Here is a 24,870-nt window from a genome sequence, read left to right on the forward strand (position 1 = left end):
ACTATTTTCATCTTACTAATGCTTACCAAATTATCAAATTTCACATGGCATAAATTCTTATGCCATAACCAAACATCTTCAAATTGCACAAAAAGACAAGTATCTTCAGATTGCACAAAAAGACAAGTATCTTCAGATAGGTCAAGATAGAACAAGTTACCCCTTGTTTTCTCTCCACTTCCAATTAGTTCACTAGTAGCATCATCAATGTTTTCCTTGTTGTTTTGGAATTCAACTCTATAGCCTAAACTGTTCAACTGTGCCACACTCAACAAGTTATATTTCAAACCATCAACCCAATATGCATTCTTATATTTGATCTTATCATTCAATAGTATTTATCCTTTACCTTTCACATCATGGTGCATCATTTCCAAACTTAACACTACCCCCATCATAATGTTCTATCTTTTAAAACTTACTTGTATCACCAATTATATGATGTAAACAACCACTATCAATTATCCATTAATCATTCTTATTCACATGTGAAATTAAAGTAGTTTTCTCATCTTCATCATATTCATCTTTCCTTACAACATAAACAAATTCTTCATCATTTGCATTAGAATCACTATTAGAACCATCTTCTTCAGTGATGTAACATGATTTCTTACATTTTCCTTTGTAGTCTTTCTTACCTTAGTTGTCTCTATTGTCTCTCCTTCCTCAGTATTTGTTATATTTCTTTTCTTCCTTGACATCTCTATCAAGATATCTTGTAGTAATGTTAACATGTAAAATAGATAATATGAAGTTTATCTTTGTATTTTCCTTTTCCTCTTGGAAGTGTTCTTGCCAATAATGCTTCTAGATCATCCAAATCATCATTTGATCCACTATCAATATCCACATGCTTATTCTTCTTCTTTCTCTTAGATCCATCAAGGGTTAGTTGATACTTGAAAGCACATTCAATAGTAGGTGTATAGTTATCAAAGTTTGACAATTCAAATGCAATGATTCTACCCATTAGACTATCCAAGGTCCAATCATTACCAAACATACATCTAAATTCTTCAATTAAAAATATTCTAATTGTATCATTAGTAAGTAAATTCCTCAATACCTTGATTATCACAATCTCATTAGATATGTATACTCCAACTTCTCTAATAGCATTCACAACCTCCTTGGCCATAATACTATGCAATAGTCTCTCCTTCTTTTATTCTCATGTCGTCAAACTTACCTTTCAAACTTTCTTCTTTAGCCCTTAACACATTTTTTTCTCCTCCATGAATTTTTTTCAACTTATCCCACATTTTCTTTGTAGTAGTGCAATCCTTTAGACCATCTATTTCAACATACCATAAGAATGATGCAAGATCTATCATCATTTTTTGTGTGCTCCTTCTACTTCATTTTCTCAATAGTCATGGGCCTAGTTACTTCAATATATTAATTGTCCAAGTAGTATAATACAAAATCTCCAACTCTAGATAGATGAAATCTCATCAATCATTGCCATGCAAGGAAGTTCCCTTTGTTCAGCTTAGGTACCTCTCTCTTGTACATCTTGATCTTTAGCTTAAGTTCCTTCAAATTTTCCTTACAAGAACCAAGGCTTTGATACCGATTGTTAGAATATTCATAATAACTAAGGGGGGGGGGGGGGTGTGAATTTGTTACCCTCAAATCCAAATGTACCAATTCAACTTTTAACAACTTAAAACAACTTATTCAATCTCATAAAATCACTCGGCCAATATAGCGACTTGCCAACAACTTAACTTATTGATTCATTACTAGCTCTCTAATCAACATATGCCAACTAATAGAAATAAACAATAGCAAATACCTACATCAAAAAACAACATTCACACATGTATAAGACCAAGATTTAACATGGAACTCAATTTGAGAAAAACTACCAAGTAATATGGTACCACTTTTCACTCTTATGAAGTGAGCTTGGTTAAGAGCCAATCCTATAAAAGGATACAAAACACATTGTTAGGTGTGACCTATTGAAGGATTTAATCACCCTATTAGGAGTGGCTTGGTTAGAGGACTTTGGGTCATTCCATTAGAATGTCACCTTGATTAAAAGATTTACAAATGACTCTTAGATCAACCTTGATTAAATGATTTATACTAGCACAATGCTTAGAAAGTAACAACTATGTTTGATTTGTCAAGATACAACTCACTTTACAAATTCATATCTCTATTCAGCTCATTTATTGGTTTATTGACTGGACTTCAATATACCTGTTATCTTTGATCTTCTTAGAATTTCTTCAAGCGATTACACTTCACCAATCTTCTCACTTTTTCTTTGCTACTCTATTCTTCATAGTTCTTCACAAATTCACCAATCAATAATGAACCAACCTCAATAAACATATCTTTTATTTCCTTAAATAGGTAGCTTTGAGCTTTTGCCTCTTAAGCACCATCCTAGATCTTAGGGTTTGATCAGAGTCATTGAATCCATCCATTATTTTTTCCTTCTTCTTCTTTCTTGAAATTACTAGAAAATTCTCTTTGAATCCTTTCCTTTCATTGCTTAACAAACTCAATTCATGCATTAAATATGTGAACTCATCAATCCATATTACTCATGCATTAGCAATTTTAAAAATTCAACTACATTGGCCTCAAATCTTGATTCTTCACAAACTATAAAAATAATGACACTCAATCATTACTATGTTCTTCTACTCAATCATCACTAGATAGTTCAATCTCTATTGTTCTATCTCACTTGACTTACATTGGTTCACTTGGTCTTCATTATGCTCAGTTGCTGCTACATTTTCCCTTCTTCATCTTGCTCAACCATAACTAATACTCAACTAATAGTATTTTCTTGACTATCTTTTAAGTTCCTTAATCTTCCACTTCACTGAGCTAGCAAAATTGTTACTTAGTCGACCTTAGTGTTTTACTTAACTTCATGTCTTCTCTTCTATACATCAGCTCAACTATCTTCTTCACTTCATATAATGATTAAACAACACATTATCTTGTCAAAGACTAACTTATCAAGTTCCCATTATAATTCTAACATACTTACTCCTCTTTACTCAAAAAATTCACTAGTTCATCTATTTATCTCTATTTTCAAATCATCTTCATTAATCAACTAATATGGCACTCTACAGTATTAGCAAATGCCTCACCAGTAAGGTTTGACATCAATGAAAACATAACAATTTCTCCAATTATAGTGCCCAATAGAATCAAAGGAGAAATATTGTTTTGTGGGCATAGATTTTAAAGGATCTCAGGGCCCTCCAATCAAACTATTTTGTCACTATTTTTGTTGTCAAAATTTTGACCAATTTTTTCTTTGGTCAAAATTTTACTAAATTGCCAATGATCGCTATATGTTATAGTAATAAGCCTCCTTTATTGCTCACCGAAAATACTCATCGCCATGACCTATAGCGATATATCCTCCTTTTTTATCACCAAAAATACTCATTGCCATGACTGATAGTGATATATCTTCCTTTTCGATAGAAGAGTTCAGTATATTCTATGGCAATATCTCTTCCTTTTCGATCACCAAAAACTCTCATCTCCATGACTTATAGTGATATCTACTCTTTTTTGATAGAAGAGTTCACTATATTCTATAGTGATATCTCTTCCTTTTTTATCACCAAAAACACTCATTGCCATGACTTATAGTGATATCTCCTCCTTTTCGATCACCAAAAACACTCATCACCATGACTTATAGCGATATCTCCTCATTTTCGATAGAAGAGTTCTCTATATTCTAAAGAAATATCTCCTCCTTTTTTATCACCAAAAACACTCATCACCATGACTTATAGTGATACAACATCTCTATTGCTCATTGTTGTAATGATTATATTTATTTTCCATTTTTTGATGATCACTATATGTTATAGCGATAAGCCTCCTTTATCACTCATCGCTATATTATTTTTTCATTTTCTTCACATAGCAATAAAAGGGATCTCTATACATCATAGCATACTTTCCTCATCACTCATCACTACGTCAAGATTATGCCTTCTCCATATAGTGATAAAAAAGTTTGTTATATTCTATAACAAAAGCTCCTTTTTTATCACCAAAAACACTCATCACCATGAGTTATAGCAATACATCTCTATTTCTCATTGTTGTAATGATTATATATATATTTTTTCATTTTTCAATGATTGCTATATGTTATAGCAATAAGCCTCCTCTATCCCTCATTGCTATATTATTTTTGTGGTTTCTTTGCATAGTGACAAAAGGGATCACTATATGTCATAGTGATATACTTTCCTCATCATTATGTCAAGATTAGGCCTTCTCTATATAGCAATAGAAGAGTTTTCTATATTCTATAGTGATATTTCCCCCTTTATGATCATCCAAACACTCATTTCCATGACTTATAGTGATACAACATCTCTATCACTCATCACTATAATGATTATATTTTTTCCATTTGCCAATGATCGCTATATGTTATAGCGATAAGCCTCCTTTATCGTTCATCACTATATTTTATTTGTAGTTTCTTTGCATAGTGATAAAATGGATAGCTATATGTCATAGCAATATACTTTCCTCATCGCTCATCACTATGTCAAGATTAGGCCTTCTTTGTATAGCGATAGAAGATTTTTCTATATTCTATAGTGATATAGTATCCAAAATCTATTTTGACCATACTATGATCGCTATAGTATATCTAGACTCATGAAGCCTAATTGTTGTAACTATAGAGGTATATGAAACATTAAATGAAGAAACAAAAATTCTATTGATTGAGGTTTCTGATGTGTCTGTGTGAAATAAATCTCATTAATGGTTAAAGTGAATGTTGAATGATGGATTCCAATTCTTATTCGATGGTTTGAGTGAGGTGGGGCATTGAAGAAATATATAGAGAAGTCAAGGTAGGGTTTTGCAGCATCAACTAAATGTTTGGTGGAATTAGTGTGGCCAACGCTGACACGATTTCTAACTACAATGTCCAAGTGAGTTACATCACCCACCCCTAAAGATATAACAATAAAGCTAAACCCTATATTTCATATGAATCCACCAATGTTTTGTCAAATGAGGGTTACAATGTTTGCACCTTCAATGCTTCAGTTAACGTGACCTATACAAGGTAGTGAAATGTGACCTCTACAAGGCTATGGTAGTGTGAAATACAACTACTTGTGTGTTTTCTAGTTCACTTAATGTTGTCAAGAAAGATTTCATTGAAACATATTAAGGAGGAAAGACAAAGAAATCATCTCTCTCTCTCTCTCTCTCTCTATATATATATATATATATATATATATATATATATATATATATATATATATATATATATATATATATATATATATATTGGAGGAGAATTATCGATTAAATATTTGAAGAAGTCAAATAGGAAAGGCTTCATAACGAGTAGTCATTCAGTAAAGAGTGTACATGACCCCTCTATGACCAAAATAAGTATGCACTAGTACTGTGATATTATATCAGACAAATCATCAATAGGCCACCGCAAAATATAGAGGTTTAAGTAGAAAACAATAACTAGATTTATTATTTTATACATATCAAAATATATCTAGAACAATAACTTCATACTCTTGTCAACTCTCAATATTGAACTAGTGCTCAAAACAAATTATCTTAAATCATATCAGACTTGGGTGAGGATAATATTATCTATTACCTTCCTCTATCAACATATAAGGTGTTTATTAAAAATTCTAGTGTAAAGGAGTTCAAATTCAAACAAAACCAAGGGTACATACTTGGGTGTGGATAATATTATCTATTACCTTCCTCTATCAATGTGTAAGGTGTTCATTAATAAATTCTAGTATAAAAGAATTCCAATTTTAATAAAACCAAGGGTGAACTAGAAAATTTCTATAACTAGTTATATAATTTTATATAACCTTTAGAAATTATTGGTTGCTCACAAACTTGGATCCTTTTGGATATTTTAGATTGAGAGCAGAATTTAAGTTATTCTATAGGGGGCATTACAACAGATTGATGTTATCAATTTCTTTCTGCATGTTAGGATGATCAAACTCAAATCATAGGAACAAAACTATGAGACGTATTCTGGCATACTTAGGTTATTCAATGTGGTCTTCACTATGATGTGGACTAGAGCCTAATACTCTATGATGCCTCCACTTGTTGTTGTTAGTGGTATTTCTACCACTATCTTTTTTAGACATGATTCCTAAATAACATGATTGGTGTATACATTGACTTGTCTAGCTTTTATACAATTTTTTTGATCTAAAAGAAATTAATATCATACTATTGCAAGAAACTAAAGAGAAAAAAAAGAATGTCTCAGTATAGATCCAAATTTATAATTTATATTAATAATATAGCATTAAGGGAAACAATGCACCTATAGAGAGCCATGCATATAGTTTTAGCTTTTAACTAGAAACTAAATTCCCAATAGACTGAATGCCTGTAGTATTCTCAAGAATAATAAGATAGCTATAGTTTATATTAGGTAGTTATCTCAAGATTTCAAGTATATTTGTACTACATCAATAATCATTAATAAAAAAAAAAGTTTTCTTACAACCATTGAGCTCCATGGGTATCTTCATATACCCAACAAAGATATTAGAAAATTTTAACATAACTCTAGGTAAAGTGTCTATAGTTATCACATGTACATGCACTTCATAGATTAGGGAACTCAAACCTAAAGTCATAGGAGTATTATCTTAGCATTCAACATCCCTGCAAACATCCCAATCTTGAATAAGGAAAGGGGAAGGTTCTTGGATTAGATCATATTTTACTTTATAGGGAGTATGTTTTAACATGAGACTTAAGAGATACACCAGCTATTAAGTAATCAAATAATAGTAAAGTGCAAGTGTAAACCATCTCTCTTTGAGAAGTCGCTTCCATGTAATCAAATAGAAAAAGAAAGATGGTTAGTTAGTTGTAAAAAAAACCTTAAAAGCTATATGACATTACTTCACAATTAACAAAATACTTAAAGAAAATAACTTATCATCTCAAATTTACATTTTAAACTATTGACATTTTATATACTAAAAGTAGAAAAATACTTTAGCATCCATACAAAAAAATAGAGAAGTTATCTATATTTTAAAATGAAAAATCATGTCAATAATATTAAGAAATGTCTACAAGAGACCTGCACAAATAACATAGAAAATAATATTGCATGTCTACTATTGAGAAAGGAACTATAGAAATGTTCACAAGGGGGAAAATGATAATCAATTGTAATTTCCACACACAACATACTTATCAAGTACCTAGAGCTTCTCTAACTTAAATTCAAATTACAAATATTGTCATTTTCTAATTGTTCTTATTCAAAGAATTCAATGGACCACAAATATATATTTAGAAATGGTACGAAAATATAGACATATTGTTAATAAAAGAAAAGTTCCTCACTAGAAAGGATGAAAGATAAATCATTCTATGATAAAAGAATATTTCTAGGAAGATTCATACAATTTAAATAAGTGAGATTGGCATATAGGAAAAGCACTCTTCACTAAATTAAGCTAGTGTAGCATATGAAAATAGCCAAAGTACAAGATTTCATGATAACACTCCAAGGAATTCATTTCTTTCTCTTTCAATTAATCCTTTCACAAACAATTAGAGATTTATGACTACCCAAACACTGCATGAATACTTTGTAAACAACCTCTCTTTGATCTTATCGACACTACCCACAATTGAAATAGTGTTCCAAGAAAGGCATGCAAAGTTTAATAATAATATTGTAGTTGGTATGATGAACAATGTAGAGGAATCAAATTTAAACTCACCCTCATCACCATTCTCTTCTTCCTTTGCCCCCTTCAGAGTCACAACAAATATTATCTCAGACAATCCCAACAACTTCACTGCAACATCAAATAGTGAAATGAACCATGAAGATGTGCATACAATGAGCCACATGAGTTGGTTATTTCACCACTCTCTCATAGACCACCCAAGAAGAATATACTGCACAAGCTAATACTCATAGTCTGATAGGAAGAGTTCTAGTGTAATTGGAAAAGAAGCCTTTGTAATCTGCATTAGCAATAAATCTGGTGTTAAAAAATGAAAATTATGGTATACAAATTTGTAAATAAAAATGAGTTCATCCTTTTGATATAGTTTAAATAACACATTCTAAATTTTGACTTGTTTGAGTGGTACATAAAATTATAACATTCTAAGCTTGGAAGTTATAGATAGAATTCTAATCCACTTAAGCATTTGGAAAGAAGGAAGCATACCTATGGTCAAGGAAAAGTTTTAGATGCTGTAGATATAAAGTTGAATGTGGAGTTTGAGAAGGCTGAAATGGAATAATTGGCAGGGATAGGGTTGTGGTGCTCCCATCCAGATTCAGCTACAAGACCCAAAATGAGGCAAGTGGTAAAGTTGATGAAGTTAGAAGCTTGAGTACCTAATCTTCCTCTAGAGATTCATACCTATACCATAGAGTATTGTCCCATTATTGTAGGCCTACAATGAATGAAATTGATTAATTGATGAAGGTATGTTAGTTTGAGCTTCACTTGGTTTCAAGAATACTTTAAAATTATCTACTTAACAAGGCCAACCATGTGAAGGTGGAAGCTCATCTAGCCTCAACCCCCCTCCCCCTAAAATAAATCTAAATTCCCTATTAACATCTAATTACATACTTCATTCATTCATCCATTTATGAACTATAACATTCAACCAATACAATCACATAACATTCATTAATATGATATAAAATTCATTAATATGCAATACTAATCAAGAATTCATTAACACATAACAACATTCATTAACATGAAATAAAAATCAATCTTAATACTCAACATTTGTAGCTAATTACTTAAAAAAATGTTCTTTCATTATCCAACAAAGTTTATTAAACAAGGTTTATCAAAGAGCATTTTTAAAAAATCATTTCTTTTTTTTTCTTAGCTTTCTTAAGGTAAAGGCTGATAGGAGCATCAATATCTTCCTCATTCTCTTCCTCTCATGGCACATGTAATGTCAAATTATGATGCCTCCTCCTATTTTGAGGAGCACAAGACTATTGCACTAAAGGTGGCTTTGTTGCAATAACAAGTAAATGGGTTAAATTGGCATACCCCTTTTCTTTTTTTAAATATTACAAGTAGTTCATTAACCAGTAGAACATAACATGCATTTTTATTACATGACAATGCCACAACATGTACAATAACATTTTGATCCTTCACCACCTCAACATGTTGAACACTTTGAACATGCTCCACTCATTCACCATGATGTTCAACATGCTCTAAAATGTTCAAAAAAAGTTTACACATCAAATTGCAATTGAAGATGTTAAATTCTATTCACAATTTCATAATTAATTTCCAATAGAAAATTAATACCTCCACAACTATGATGCACATCATGGCCTTTATCATGCACATGTTTTGTGATAGGATTTGAAGGCTGTAGTGAAATGTTATGTGCATTGTTATGCAGTCAACTTATGTTGGAAACTAACACCAAAAAAGAAATTTCTCACCTATTCAATTTGATTTACTTTTCATTTAACCAATTTACTTATGTCTAATTTGGTGCACTAGATTCTTGGGTATGGCTTTCAGATTATTGGTGTAGGCATTCAACCACAACTTTATAGCCTTCCTTCAAGGAAATTTTTTTATCTTCATATATGGGCTCTTTATTGAATTCTCTGCCCTGTATTTTTTGCTTAGTATCATCAATTTTGCATGTATGATTTGATTAAAAAAAATTGTTTACAATATATATATATATATATATATATATATATATATATATATATATATATATATATATATATGAATATTCATTCTTGACTTATAAGTAGCAATAACATAATTTCATATATATATATATATATATATAGATAGATATGAAATTATGTTATTGCTACTTATAAGTCAAGAATGAATATTCATATAGCCACTAGAGCTAAGTTTATGTTGGCCAACCTTTTTTAGTCTCACTTTTGTAGCTTTTGATTTGTCATACAGTCTATGGAAATTTTAAAACATGTTAGATTATATATTTAAAAAGATCACTAATTAGTGCATGATTACATTCTACTTAATACTATCATGACATACCTTATTTTTCCCTTTTCTGGTTCAATACCTTTACCATGTAGCCTTTTCTCTTTTGCATCTTCTATTATTTTATTCCACCCCATTGATGGAATCATAGGAGGACACTCGTACTTTGGGTTATCCTTTAGACCCATTCTATATTGGTTCCTCATAGTCTTTATATGTTCAGATGCTCTTTTGAGAAGTAGGGCACTATCAAAAATGTTTTTTTTTTTTTCAAAGAGGTCCTCAAAAGATGTAATGAGATGATTTTTAATTCAGGACCCTGTTCATTCCACCTTTAAAAAAAATTAAATTTTTAGATCAATAACTTTAATATAGTACAATAAATGGAAGAAAATAAAAAAATTGTAGCAATGATATGAAACTACATACCTTTTACATATGGTGGGTCCAAATAGCTTCCATGTCATTTCAAAAAGATGATCATAGAAAACATCATTTCCTACAAAAATATCATGGGATTATCAGTCCAAAATGAGTTATGTATAAGTAAACTATAATTACACTATAAATAATAAGAATTTTAAAGCACTTAGAAGCTTTGGTAATTTTAATAGAAATATAGTTTTCTCGTTCATCAACAATGTCCCTGCAAATGAACTAGTACTAGTCACACAAGCTGCTCCAGGAAATGGTTCACCTTCACTAGTAGTGGTCTCTATTGTTCTATCAATTGTAGGTGCATCTATTAGTGCACAAAATAGGTCCATGAGTATAAAATCCACCCAAGAAAAAAAAAACAATGCATGATTACCACATAAAAAAAATTAAAAAATAAGGTTTTACTAGTTGTACTTGGTATACTCAAAGATATATGCAAGCTCCTCAATGCCAAAAATTTAGTCAACCATATCATGAGCTGAAGAATACATTATTAGCAAATACATTTGCAATGGATAAAGATCAAATGGGATACTAGCTAGAAGCATCCAAAAATCAAAGTTAAGTATTATAATATTGATGAAAACAAACAATGTTGCACTAGTAGGGCCACAATATTTTGTTATTGCTCATATTATTTCACATGTAGCTAGTGAACTTCATGTACTGATTCTTTCATTTGGAGCAATAGATCCAACTCTCTCATCATATCAGTATAGAATGATTGGTTTCTATGAGAGAAATGGATAGCTTCTTATTGTGTTTGCATATACAGATGATATGTATGGAATGATGGTATTTGTAGCTATGATTAGTTTCTATGGCTAGAAAGATATTTTGGTTGCATAAATAGATGATGATTATGGGAGAAATGGAGTAGCTTCTTTGAATGATGCATTAGAATATGTTAATGCTAAGATTGTTAACAAAATAAAATTTCCTCCTAGAGTCAGTAAAAATGATATTGGAAGTGTGTTGATGAAGTTAGCTTTGATGCAGTCAAGGGTATTTGTTGCGCATATGAACCCAGACACATGTATTGATCTATTCTTTGAGGTATTTTACCTTGGAGTGTTGAACAATACCTATGTCTAGATAGCCACATATTGGCTCTCTTCCCTTTTGGACTCTAATGGACTTGACTATGAAACCATGAATTCACTCCAAGGAGCCCTTGCTTTATGCATGCATATTCCAATTTCAACTTAGGAGCATGCTTTTAGAGTAAGGTGGAACAATCTTTACAAAACTAAGATAATTGATTTCCACTTGAATGTAGTTGGACTATATGCTTCTGATGCAATATGGATAATTGCCCATTTAATTGATAATTTTTTGAGGAAAGGAGGAGATTTTCATTTTATAGGTTATCCTCAGCTCTCTAGTTCAAGAGGAAATGAAATAAAACTTGTAGAGTTAAAGGTGTTTGTAGGAGGATCACAATTACATAATATATTGCTACAAAAAAAATTCATTGGCTTAATTGGTCCTATAAAATTTGATAAAACTAGATTTTTTGTTGGTTCTACTTTTTAGATCATCAATATAGTTGGAACAAGATTTCACAAGATAAGTTATTGGGAAAATCAATCTGGCTTGTCTATTATTCCTCCACAAATCAGGGTTGCCAAGTCACACATCCAACAAACTGTGGGTCAAAAAATGATCTATATAGTATGGCCAAGTCAAGACAAACTAATACCACGTGGGTAGGTATTTCCTAATAATGAAAAGCATCTTTTGATTGTTGTGCCTAGAAAGGTTGGATTTCAGGAGTTTAAGCATATAGTGGAAGGTAACACCAACATGATGAAGGGATTTGTTATTGATATGTTTATTGTTGTAGTGGCCTTTTTTCCGTATGCCCTTCCATACAAATTTGAACCTTTTGGAAATGGGAAATCAAACCCCAATTATGATGAGCTTTCATAATAGGTTGCCTCAAAGGTTGATATGTAGAACTATTCTTATATCTGCTACTACACATTAAGATAATCATCTATAGGTTATGGCTCTCATATAACTCTCACATTGCATTTTTTGGTGCACTAGAGTTAATTTTCATATGCATACTAGAGTTATCTTTGTATAACTACAGTAGTACAAAAAATTGATGCAAGAATATGGTGTACAACTATTGCATTCTTTCTTCTCATAGAATTTTTTATGGACTTTGAAGCATAAATCAAACTATGATTTTCAAGGATGTTCAAAGGAGCAAGCCACATTGTTAGCAAAGATATTTGCAACATTGTATGTTTTCATTTTCAATGGATAAAGATCAAAGTTAAGTGTTATTTACATGAGGGTTGTGTGCAACAACCCTCACCATATTGACCACGTGGTCTCATAAGTATCACAAAATCTTGTAAGAAGAACACATAATAGTTTAGATCATGATCCATAAGATACTATAAAATATAAACATCTATTGAACTTTTATTATTGCTTCACTTACCTTCAAAGAATTGACTCTAAGTATCAATTCTTCTTTTAGTGCCTCTGTCTCCTTGGTTAAGTTTTGGTCGAGGATAATGTTAAGAATTTTATCACTATATTTATTTATAAGTTTATAGGCCATGAAGATAAGGTTAGTGCTACATGCAATTTCATCTAAAAATGATGCTTGAGTTTCAAATTGCATTTGATTTGCTATCATTTTTGGCACTTTTCCCTATCCATAAGTATCAAGTTGTGACATAAATATTAGTAAAATTCTATCAAAATAGCCCCAAATCCATAAAGAAAATAGTATATTAATATGACATTTGTTTCTATATAATTTGTACAATTACACTAATTAAGGTTTACCTTTGCTAAAGAAGGTGTGTGAGCTAGTACATCCGTATCTATGCCTTGTGGTGTATCCATGTCACCTTGTGAAAAAGATTAGTCATTCTTAGCAAGCAACAACAAAATGAAAATAATAGACTTAACAAAAAAAAAAGAATCATGACCCCATCATACTTGGTGTTGATCATACATCGACATGCATTCCATTGATCATCATCTTCATCCATGTCATCATCATCATCATCATCACTATCATTGTACTTGTCATTTGATCATTGTCATCATCACCACCATCTTCATTGGCACCATCATCATCTTTCATCACCATTATCATGATAATGATGATAATAATGATCATCAGCATCTTCATCAACATGATCATGAGTGTCATTGTCAACATCACCAGAATCATCATCATCATTTTCTTCTTCATTATTGTGTAATAGTCATTCATGATCATCATTTACTTCATCTTCTAATTCTTTAGTATCTTCTTCTTCCATCACATTATACTTTACCAACCTTCCTCCTGGATCATGTCTAATAACAAATGACCAACCCAGTTTATGTGGAGCACTAAAGTAAAATACTTGATCACATTGGCTTGGAAGAGCATAGGGCTCATCTCCAACTGGCTCAAATGACGTTGTATTAATTATTGTAAATCCACTATCATGTTCAATAACATTCTTATCAGGATCATTTTGATTCAGTTGTAGCCTGTACTATTTGACAACAAATAGAACTAATTTGAATGAATTAAAGTCACACCCAAGTAAATCATCCAAGATTCCATAGTATCAATTTTTATGTTGTTGGGGATCTATACCATTTCTAGACAAAATACTAGTGACCTTGAAGACTACACTTATCCTAGAATCACAAGTTTTCTTCATTTCGTCTAACTTTTTTATGCAGAATTTATGATTGTGGTAGTAAAGAGCTTTGTGATATTTGATCTATAATTATTCAAATTTGTCAAGATTATTTGCATAGATCTATGAGTTGATATTAAACTTATGGGTCATGATTAGTAATATTCTACGTACCTTTCTATCTGTTAAGCTATATCCTAGACCAAGCACCATTGGTGTAACATTGGGATCTCCATTACAATTACCTTCTTTAACCAATGATGCAACATCATCTCATGTTAATGAGCTACCATTTTCTTAAGACTCTTGAATCCATACCATCATCTAATCAAAGATTGTTTGCAATACACAAATGTAGTGCATCTTGTTCATGACCAACTGTAAAAAAAATAACTAGACTAGTTAGAAACAACTTATATTGATGATGGATAATAATTAATTAACTATAATAACATCTTATAATTACCTCTCACTTTCCTCAATCTACCTTTTCCCATCAAGTACTCCCCTTCGAATCTGTTAATGGAGTTGGGATCCCAAATGTGGTCTATATAGATCTTTGATGTAAACTTAGGAAGATATTCACTACTGTACACCATGGTCTACTATACCATATATCCCTCTACCACAGAACCCTTAGGATGTGCTCTTTGTCAAATCAAGCCCTTCATAAATTTCAAATGCCTCTCAACTATCCACATTGACCTAGTTTGGATAAGTCCACACAATTTAACTTCTTCAACTTGATGTATGAGGTAGTGTTCTTGAGCATTGAAAAAAGTTGAAGGTAGACACTTTTTCATTTTATACATAAGCTATGGAATTTTTCTCTTCCAATATTTTATATCTTTTTGAAATCAATTTCTGTAGATGATAACCACCTAAAAGAGATTCAACACGCAAGAACATATAAATGAGATTTTAAATAAAATTATACAATAAATTACATAAAAAGTAAAGTGAGTCATAAATATAATATATGTACAAAAAATCTAAGAAATACCACTTCTAGCCTCATGTATTTTCTAAGATCATATATAAATTTTTTAATATTGTTTTCAAACTAGTGTGGGAGGGATAGAGGTAGGATGTACTGTAATCATTAAAAAATAATCTTTTCAATATATTATTGTTAGTGAACAGATTGTCCTTTAAAGAAATACATGGAAATTTGACCCTAAAAACCCAAGTGAGAGGAAAAACTAACACCAATAGTTGGATAGGTTATCATGGATTGATAACCTTCCTCTGAATTTTTATCGGGTCTAGCTCCCCGTGCAAGATTTACAGTGAATTAAATGTGAGTACTTTTACCAGAAAGCACAAAAGGATATCTAACATCTACCTGTAAACACATAGTAGATGTGAAACCTAAGAACTAAAAAGAAAGGAGACAGAATAAAATAGATTACACAAAGTTAACCTACTGTATACTGCATTTCAAAGGATAAAAGTTAAAGAACAATTTCCATTCTCCTGAGGAAAAATGAATCAAAGCTTCTAGAAGATCCTGATATCAAATGCATATAGAAAACATCAAATCTGATGCACTTAAAGAAAATTGAAAGTTACAGCAACATAACCATCAGTGGAAAGAAAAACTACATGGACTCAAAGTTCCAATTTGCATATTCCTTTCAAACCTCCCTTCTTTAAGATGTAAAAGACTATAAGGGTCCTATTACACATGCAACAGAAAATGAAACCATCTTTCCTACATTACATTTCAAAATCAAAACCACTTTAATCACTAACACAAAGTTTAGCAAATAAAGCTCTGTTCTACTTTGTTCTGTATTCCTTTCCCTCGGGATGGAAAAATCTCCCTCTACCCATAGCACACAGTCTGTAGCTTTCAGAAGCCAAAAAAAATGGAACCCCTTTCTGCATTTGCTAAGATGTATTTATCTTTCTCTATTGCCGGTGGCTGTTCAGTTTAGGTAACTGATTCTTGGAATCATTTTCACCCATCCTTTTATCTTCCTGGGGCATTAGACTGACTTCCCATCTTTTGTTACTTAAAATTTAACTTAAACCTTTAAAAAGTTTTAAAGATAAGCTTTGCTGCAATCTTTATCATTCTCATAGATCTCTCAGTTTTGCAATATCTCTCTATGTGATAGAAAATCTCCAAGGATTATCAACCAAAATCATAATATCTTTTTGTGGCCACCCCTGATTTGGACATCTGTATGTTGGTGATGTTTCCACATCGATCATTCTTCATATTTATATCGGTGTCCCCCCAAGTTATGGATAATCAAATTCCCCTTCTTACTGTGAATCTCTTCTTAATAGAAATAAGAATAAAAGTTTATGAGACGCACGTGTGTTCTCCGATTGGCATATAATAAAAGTGAGGACTTCATATCATAAAGATACCGAGAATCAGCATGGGCCCAGAGCGTTATTGTTATGAAAGGAGAAAGACTAACAAAACTGAGTTGGGGGAACCACTCGCGATCTTGGCTTCTGAGATATGATTCTACGAAGCTTTTGCTAGTGTATGTATATTTCTTACCTAGCATTTTCTCTTACTTCAAGGACATCTCGGACTATGCAGCTTCACAGTCAAATTAAATCATAAGAAACACTTCAATTTTATGATGATACACAATTTTTCCATATGCTTTTGTTATCGATACCTGTCGTCTAGTTTGGGAAAATAATATAGATTCTATTCAATGCACCCGCTAAGTGCCCAGCTTCTCCCCAAAACCCAGATAAGTTCCTTTAAGCCAAGGCTAAGGCATTTAATCAGATTTCTTGGATGGGTGATATGCCAAATCCCTCATACATACTTTGTACATTTAAAATTCTACCTCTCTTCATAGAATTTGACATCATGATCTGGTCATAGGCCTGGAGTGCTTGAATAGCAAAGTATCGTACACCAACATCTGGGTCTTTACTTAGTTCAACAAGACATGAGCGAATAATCTATTCCACCATCGAGCGATCAACGATAGGGATCAATGATTGCAAAACCTTTGCCACATTGAACCAAATGCTTGGAATTCTGCCTTTTGATGCATTGATAACAACAGGTAACATTCTTTCACATATAATTTCTTCCCCACATCACTGGTGCCAGAATGAAATAGTGTGCAATTTTTCATGTGATACAAATAGTGAGGATTGTCAATCATCTCTGGAACCTGTGGAACAATATACGACATTGCCCAATCTGGACCAAACTCTTCGGCAAGTTGCTTCAAATTGTTGGCCACGACATCACAAATTGAGCACACCTTATCACCAAGCTAGTGCATGAGGAGTGAACCCAACTTATCATCAAAGAATTCTACCCCCAATTGACTTGCAAGCAGAGGAATGTATTCTACTGCAGCAAGGCAAAATCTTTAACGCTTGTCTTCTGCAAGCTTCATAATGGCTGGAAAAAGTGATTGTGACAGTAAATCAATTCCAATTACCTGATTAACTTGATCTATTTTTGTGAGCATGATTGTATGTCCATGGGTTGTTCTCTCTCTTGGCATGCTCACAGTCCTTCATTCCTTTGTACATGCTTACTCCAAGGTTCGGGAAAGCCGCTCTGTACCTATTGTGCATGCATTCACTCTTGGGTTCCAAGATGAGAGAATGCTATATATATTTCAAAATCCAAGCCCATGCACATAAGCTATGAAAGCACATCTTTGATTAGCCATCCAGCTGCTTTGTCTACTTTATTTCCTTTTCACATCTTTAGTCTAATGGCAGATGAGGCTCGAGTGTAAGCTATGTCCATGTTCATCTGATTTTTTCGGACCATGCAGCTTTCACAGCCCAACCTCTCATTGCTTCATTCATGCTTCAGCGATGAATTCACTTTTAGGCTCTCATTATGAACTTCAAATGCCTATTTTTATTATTTTTAATCATGTGTAACTCTGGGTGTCCTCCATGGAATCTTGAATACCTTCTGCAATCTACATTTCAAAACCAGAGTCTGAAATTTGCTTGTATTGAACCTACAGGATGAGTCATCTGAACCATTGAACTGCTTTGAACTATCGAACTTCTTTGAACTACTTCAAACCTCAGTTCGAAGTGGTTCAAAGAGGTTCAACCTCTGAAACTAAAAGTTTTAAAACTGAGACCACCTTGGGTACTAACAATTATGAAATAATACAATAGGTAGTACATGCATCTTTACAAATATATTGTAAATAGAGAACATGACTTACTATGACAAAAGTATGCCAATCATGCATTTTCAACCCTGGCCCAAAATCACCTTTCCTTGATACAAGACTACTTATATTTGTAGCAAATCCTATGGGAAATTTTGTTTTTTCTATTAATTCTTTTAATGCATCACTTTTTTTCTACGTTAATAACCAAGGAAAGGTACTCATATTTATGTAGTCTCCATTGATATTTGATTCAATAAAATATTTCAGTGCATGATTGCATTCATGAATGTCATTACAAATTTTGGCAATTTTTCCTGCCACACCTTCCATTCAATATTTTCTATAGTGTCTCTATTACATTCTTTCCAATATGCATAGCATCAAAAAAATGCACATTTGAAAGATCCTTGTAGTATAGGTTGTAGGATAAATTTTTATTCCTCTAGGAAGTTAGTCATTGATGCCTTGATGACCTTCACTAGCATCAATTACATCATTACTAAATAAAAGACAATATCAAAATACAAATTTCAAACTTCGGACCAAAAATTGGACATTACCTTGATAACTTAGTCGATTGTATTCCAACTTCCATAGATGAGGTGTCATTATTTGTGGCTTTGATGTTGTCTCTTCTTTCGCATTAAAAAGATGTTTTTTAGTAATTTGATACTTATGATTATTGTGGAGAAAGTGACTAAACTCATTGTGTTGGTGTTTTTGGACTACTAGGTACTTATAACCCAATATCAGTGTGCATAAGATGAAATAAAGCCTAAGGATTAGCTAGTTCCCATATTCAACAAGGTTAATCTCATCTCTAAACCAACTTCAACACAATACACTAGACTCTCTACACTTTATGCTCTATAGGGCCAAGTTGGGTGCACCTCAGGGATATGATTGTGACTATTATTTTGATTTTCTCTTCAGGAATTTTCTCACTAATAATTCTTCTTTCAAACCTATCCCTTATAGAAGATAATGGGCATAATTTCTTCTTATATTTTCAATGAATGTTTTGATTACAATAGCTAGTTATAATCAAAAGAAAAGCTATTACAAATAAGTGTTGACCAATAACTTTAGTTCTTCATTACATAAAATGGAAAATTGATTTTTTATTGGCATAAATATTTTGCAACCAAATGAATCATCAACTTTCAACTGAAATTAATTGATCAGTGCCTTATCCATTGTTATATAGAGTCAAAACTAGCAACTTTAGACCTATTTAATTGACTTGCAATTAAAATTGTCAACAATGAACTCTGAATCTCGTTCTTATTATATCCTTCTTATATACCCAAAACCCCATCACTCACTAAAATAAATTAATATAATTTGTTTAAATTGCATTAAATTGAAAGAACATTATTCACTTCAATATCAAGATCACATATATGCAAGAAAGGAGACAAAACTTAGATACATGGATATGAAGAACCTTTTTTTGTATTAATTTCCTCTGAAAATAGATACAATACTGATATAGACTCAAAATATAAATCAAAACTTGATAGCTTCATCATTCATATTCACTATATCTTCAAGTTTACAAGACAATTCATGCAGTCATACAATAAACAAAACTAGATGGACTATAAATGACATAAACCTAAAAAATCTACAGACTTCCAACCTCTACTCCACATCTTGGAAATTCTTATAAAGGATTGCAACAAGTCTCAAATGGGAGGAGGACACATTTCAAAATTTAAATGGAAGAGAAAGGTAGTAGGACATGTACAAAAAGTTACAATTAAGATATTCCTTTACACTTGATCCAAAAAGAGGATGTTGCTGAAAAGTTAGCATGTAGTAATTTATTAGTGGAGTTTTAACTTTAATTATTTTTCTTCTTTTGTCCTTAGCAAGTAAATCCTCAACTACCTCCTACTGGTAGAGCTTTCATCTCTCCCACTGCTTCCCATACATAGATCTCTCTCTTGGTGGGCCATTCTGTAGTTTTAACCTATTCTAGGTCCTTTATGGCTTTAATCCACCTGGCATTTGTTATGGCTTTAGACTCCTCTAAAAATCTATTCAAATCTATTTCAGCTCTGAACAAGGAGTCAATCAAATTATTGAATGGGGCACCAATGTTCACTTCACAAAATTTTTTTGTGGCCTCTTGGTTTACTACCATTGTTGACTTTACAATTTATTGAATGGGGCAGTAGTGTTGACTTCACAAATTATTGAATGGGGCACCAGTGTTGACTACCATTGTCTCAATTTACTACTTATATCCAAAATTGGTGGACTACAATGCTCAAGTCCCTAAGATAGAACTTTCAACTTTCCTTGTACTATTTTCATTTTTCCAATAATGAATCTAATTAATTCTTTTATTATCTCTAGGCTCTCAATTACTGTAATTATCTTATGAGGAAAATTTGGCTTTTTAGCCATTAGCATAATCAACCTCTCTAAGAATTGAGTATATGGCCCCCAAAGATTAAATATGGGTGATAGCCATGAAAGTGCTTCATTGCATAATCGTTCACCATCTCTTAAAGAATTATATAATGTATGGGCCTGTTGTGATGTACTTTTTAGAGTTTTAACCCTATGGCCAATCATACTCTTAAGGACAAATGTCCTTACCTCATCACCTTGTTGTGTTGGTGGAGCATCAATGCTCATCTTTTTGGGCTCTATTTCATCTATCTCTAGCTCATTAGTGTGTGTTGTACTCTATGTTGTGACCTTGGATGGCTGTATTTGACTGTCATATTCCTTGCTCTATTCTAAAATGGCAACTTGCTTTGCATTGGATAGTTTCTCTCAAAGACATGCAACTTCAACTTCTAGCACTTGGACCTTAGCCTCAAGTTCCCCTATTTTCTCTCTATAAACATGGCTCTTCCTAAGTTCATCCTCATACTACTTCCTAACATCATTGTAATCATGAAAAGATTTGGCTAACCTTGTTTATATCTCCTCTACCTTTTCCTCATTCATAAATGAAAAATGTTACATAGCCTTAGAGATCTATATACTAGAGGTGCCCTATAGTTTCCATACTACCATGTTGCCTTGTCTCATATGAAATGACATTCTCTTGTCTCCTGATTTGTTCAAGTATAAATACTTGTTCCAAATCTCATCTAGGCACTAGTAGCATCCTACTCCTCTAAACTAGATCAATTTCCTCCTCAAGAGTCATGACTTCACTTTCAAGATCATAAGCATGCAACTTTTCAATCAATTCTTGTTTCTGTTGATCCAACTCACTTAGTTTCATCTTCAACACCAATTCACTCTATTTAATTTTATACAAGAAGCTCTTAAAGTAATCTAATTTGATGAACTCATCATCATCTATAAATTTTTGGGCTTGGATGATCCTATCATCCAACCTTCTTGTTGCTAGCTCTAGATCAGTTAATGTATTTTCAGCCACAATGACCTTATCTTGTATGTATTTTTGTCTTAAATCAACAAAGTACTGACTTCTACCCTCTCTTCTTCCCCAAGTGTCTCCTCTAGAATTTGTACAATAATTTCTACATGGTCAACCACCATCTTTCTAATTCTTTGTGGGTAGGGGACATCTAGGTTAAAACCCTTGAAATTTGGATCAGCTATCTACAACTCCCTTTCTACCCTTTATACATCATCAATTTTTGACAATTTTTTAGCTACCTCCCCCTCAACAAAAATACTGGGAATGAGGTCTTCATGGGGAAACTCCTTGTTATTAGGCAACACACAATTTCTTATTTCTTTGAGGGTGTTCCTCATCCAATTATTAGGATCATACATCCTGTAAGGACTAGTTGATAGATTGTAATGGTGGAGGAAAGAATGAATCTAATTTAGGGCTTCTTTTCCAATTGAAAGGTCCCCCACCTTAAAATATCTACATAAGAATGTTACCTTATGCACTTTAGGTCCTAAATACTCCATATTAATCATTAACAAGTACCACATGAATTCAATGATGGCTAGTCTAGGGGGAATGAAGTTTGGAAAAATGCGTGGGGGTTGGGGACAAACATAAACCCTCATTAAGGAAAAAGTTGGAAATAGGAAAATGTCTCCCCAATTATGGTCTAATATTTTGTTCTCATGGAGTAGGGATTATCTCAAAAGACTCTTCAATACCTTAGGTACTCTGAAGTAACCTAGGTCTAACATTTTCATTATTATAGCACTCAAATTATTGAAAAATGAGACAATCAGAATAATGATAGGAAGTGTCCCATACCTATGTCCATAATTGAACTAGAAGCTCTCCATTGATATCACATGTGTGATCAATAAAGTCTAGTCTTATATACCCCACATTCTTGTACAGGATCAAGTGCATCAGTAGTGAGTAATGATGGAAACTAAATTTCTCCATATCTCCTCTCTGGGCTAGTCCAATGTTCTCCTTCATTCTTGCCAGAATATACTAAACATAGTCATATTCTCCACCATGGTAGGAGTCTTGCACATCTCTAGCAATGATAAACTTTCCTCCATATACCATATATGTTCCATCTTTACCAACTACCTTGTGGACACCATACACAATTTTTACAAAATAATTCTTAAACTTGTCCAAAGGCATCTTCTTGTCAATCTTTTTGGGATAATCACCCACCTACTTTAGGTCCATGGGAATATGACATAGAATTGATTTCCCTATGTATGCCTTGGTGTTTCTCTCAAATTTTCCTTGTAGGTCAACCAAGTCTACTAGTTTACTCATGGCACTATCTAGTCTAAATGCTTCAATGAAAAAAACTCTGTCCAAGGTGCATAGAATAGTTCCATCCCTCCTATGGAATGATTTGGTCCCTGGATTATAATATTTGATTAAGGCCTTAACCAAGTCCACATCCACAAAGACCTCTATAAAGATTAAATTTGCAAGGTTTTTCTTTCATGGATTACAAACAAGTATCTTCTTTTCTCTGTTGCTATAAAAATATCTAAAAAGTTCATAACTTGTAACTCTAGGACATGCAACATCTCTACATAGAGCATATGGGTCCACAAACACATGATCATTTGTAGAATTAGCATTTGAGTATTTCAAGAATAACTTTATCCATTCTTCAACAAACCTATTAGGTTTCCTTTGTTAGGATTTTCCTCCCTTTGAAGCTGAAGCTTCCACTATTTCCATGTCTGAATCTTGAATTTCTTCTACTTCCTTATTAGACATCTTGTGAATTTGATTAGGAATACTGAAAAAACTTCTACAAATGGTAACAAATTATTGGATTTTGGAATGTTTTATGCTGAGCATACACTCATCAACCTTCTTTGTGCATTGATACTATGAATGCTTAAGCTTTAAATTCAATGTAGTCTATCATCTCAGATGGAGTGTCCACATAACTATTCCAGCTCAAGAACTTTTGTAATTTACTTAAATTCCATTAGCTATGGTTTCTAGCCATTATTCTAGCTCAAAAAAGAAATGTTAGGATTAACCTTAGACAAAAATAGAAGTTACATGCAAATATAACCAATACCAAAAACTAGTAGATCACATAAAAGAAAACACAAGACACCAAGATTTAACATGGTTCACCCAATCCTTGGGCTATGTCCACCAACAACAAGTCCAATATTATTATGATCTAGTGATTATAACTTGATTACAATTCATAATCCCTTATAGCTCAATACCACCACAAGAAGCTACAATATCACCATTCATTATGAAATCCCTAACCCTAAGCCTTTTTATACAAGCTTTTGCCACTTACAAAATTAGTGCTTACAAGCACTTGGGGCGCTGCCCCCAAACCCTAGTAGAAATAATTTGGAGGGAAATCACATTGAATAAACCTCTGAATCTGATTAGGCTCCATATCATAATAATCTCCCACTTGGAGACTAATTAGACTCCACAATAATAACCTCCCACTTGGAGAATGATCATAGCACTACTAAACTTTTAGCTCCCACTAGAATATCAAACCACCCTGGATGTTGTTGTGTTTTTATTTTATTCAGTCGAGAAGATCAACTGAAGCTGAAGAGGAATTCAGATTCTCCCTTGTCACTACCTTTGTAAAGATATCCATTGGATTGTCATTTGTATGTATCCTCTCTAGCTTTAATTGTCCATCATCTAAAACTGACTAAATGAAATTGTACCGCAATTGTATGTGTTTTGTCTTTGAATGTAGAGCTAAATTCTTTGCAAGATGAATGCCACTCTGACTATCTGTAAACAAATAAGGGTGAACCCACAATAATGGGTTCCACTTTTGTGGGATGAAGGAAATCCAATTTGCGCTAATCAAATTTATCATTTGTTCATGCGAACATATTAACCATGTTCGCAGTGAACATATATTACAATAGTGTTCACATCGAACATATTTTACATATATTATGTATGTTCGCTACGAACATACCTCATTAATATGTTCGCAGCGAACATATTTTAAGACAACTGTGACATTTTTAAACATCATTTTGTCGATTTCACTGTTCATTTTTACGGCTTTGATTTTGACTTATACGTTGGAGCAAACGTGTTTGACTGGTTAGCGTGCCCCAACATTCTCCTCTAGATTCTCATCATTGCACTATTTTAGGTATGTCTATATGTTATTATTTGAATGTTTT

General features: G+C 32.5%; 1 pseudogene; it reads right to left on the reverse strand.

Moving 5' to 3' along the window:
• Positions 1-16,903: 16,903 nt before the first annotated feature.
• LOC149553690 (uncharacterized) lies at positions 16,904-17,610 on the reverse strand (annotated as a pseudogene).
• Between the last annotated feature and the right edge of the window lie 7,260 nt (positions 17,611-24,870).

This window comes from Cupressus sempervirens, chromosome 6, assembly GCF_028749045.1.
Source record: "Cupressus sempervirens isolate cs-2001-9-10 chromosome 6, ASM2874904v1, whole genome shotgun sequence".
Classification (NCBI taxonomy): Eukaryota; Viridiplantae; Streptophyta; class Pinopsida; order Cupressales; family Cupressaceae; genus Cupressus; species Cupressus sempervirens.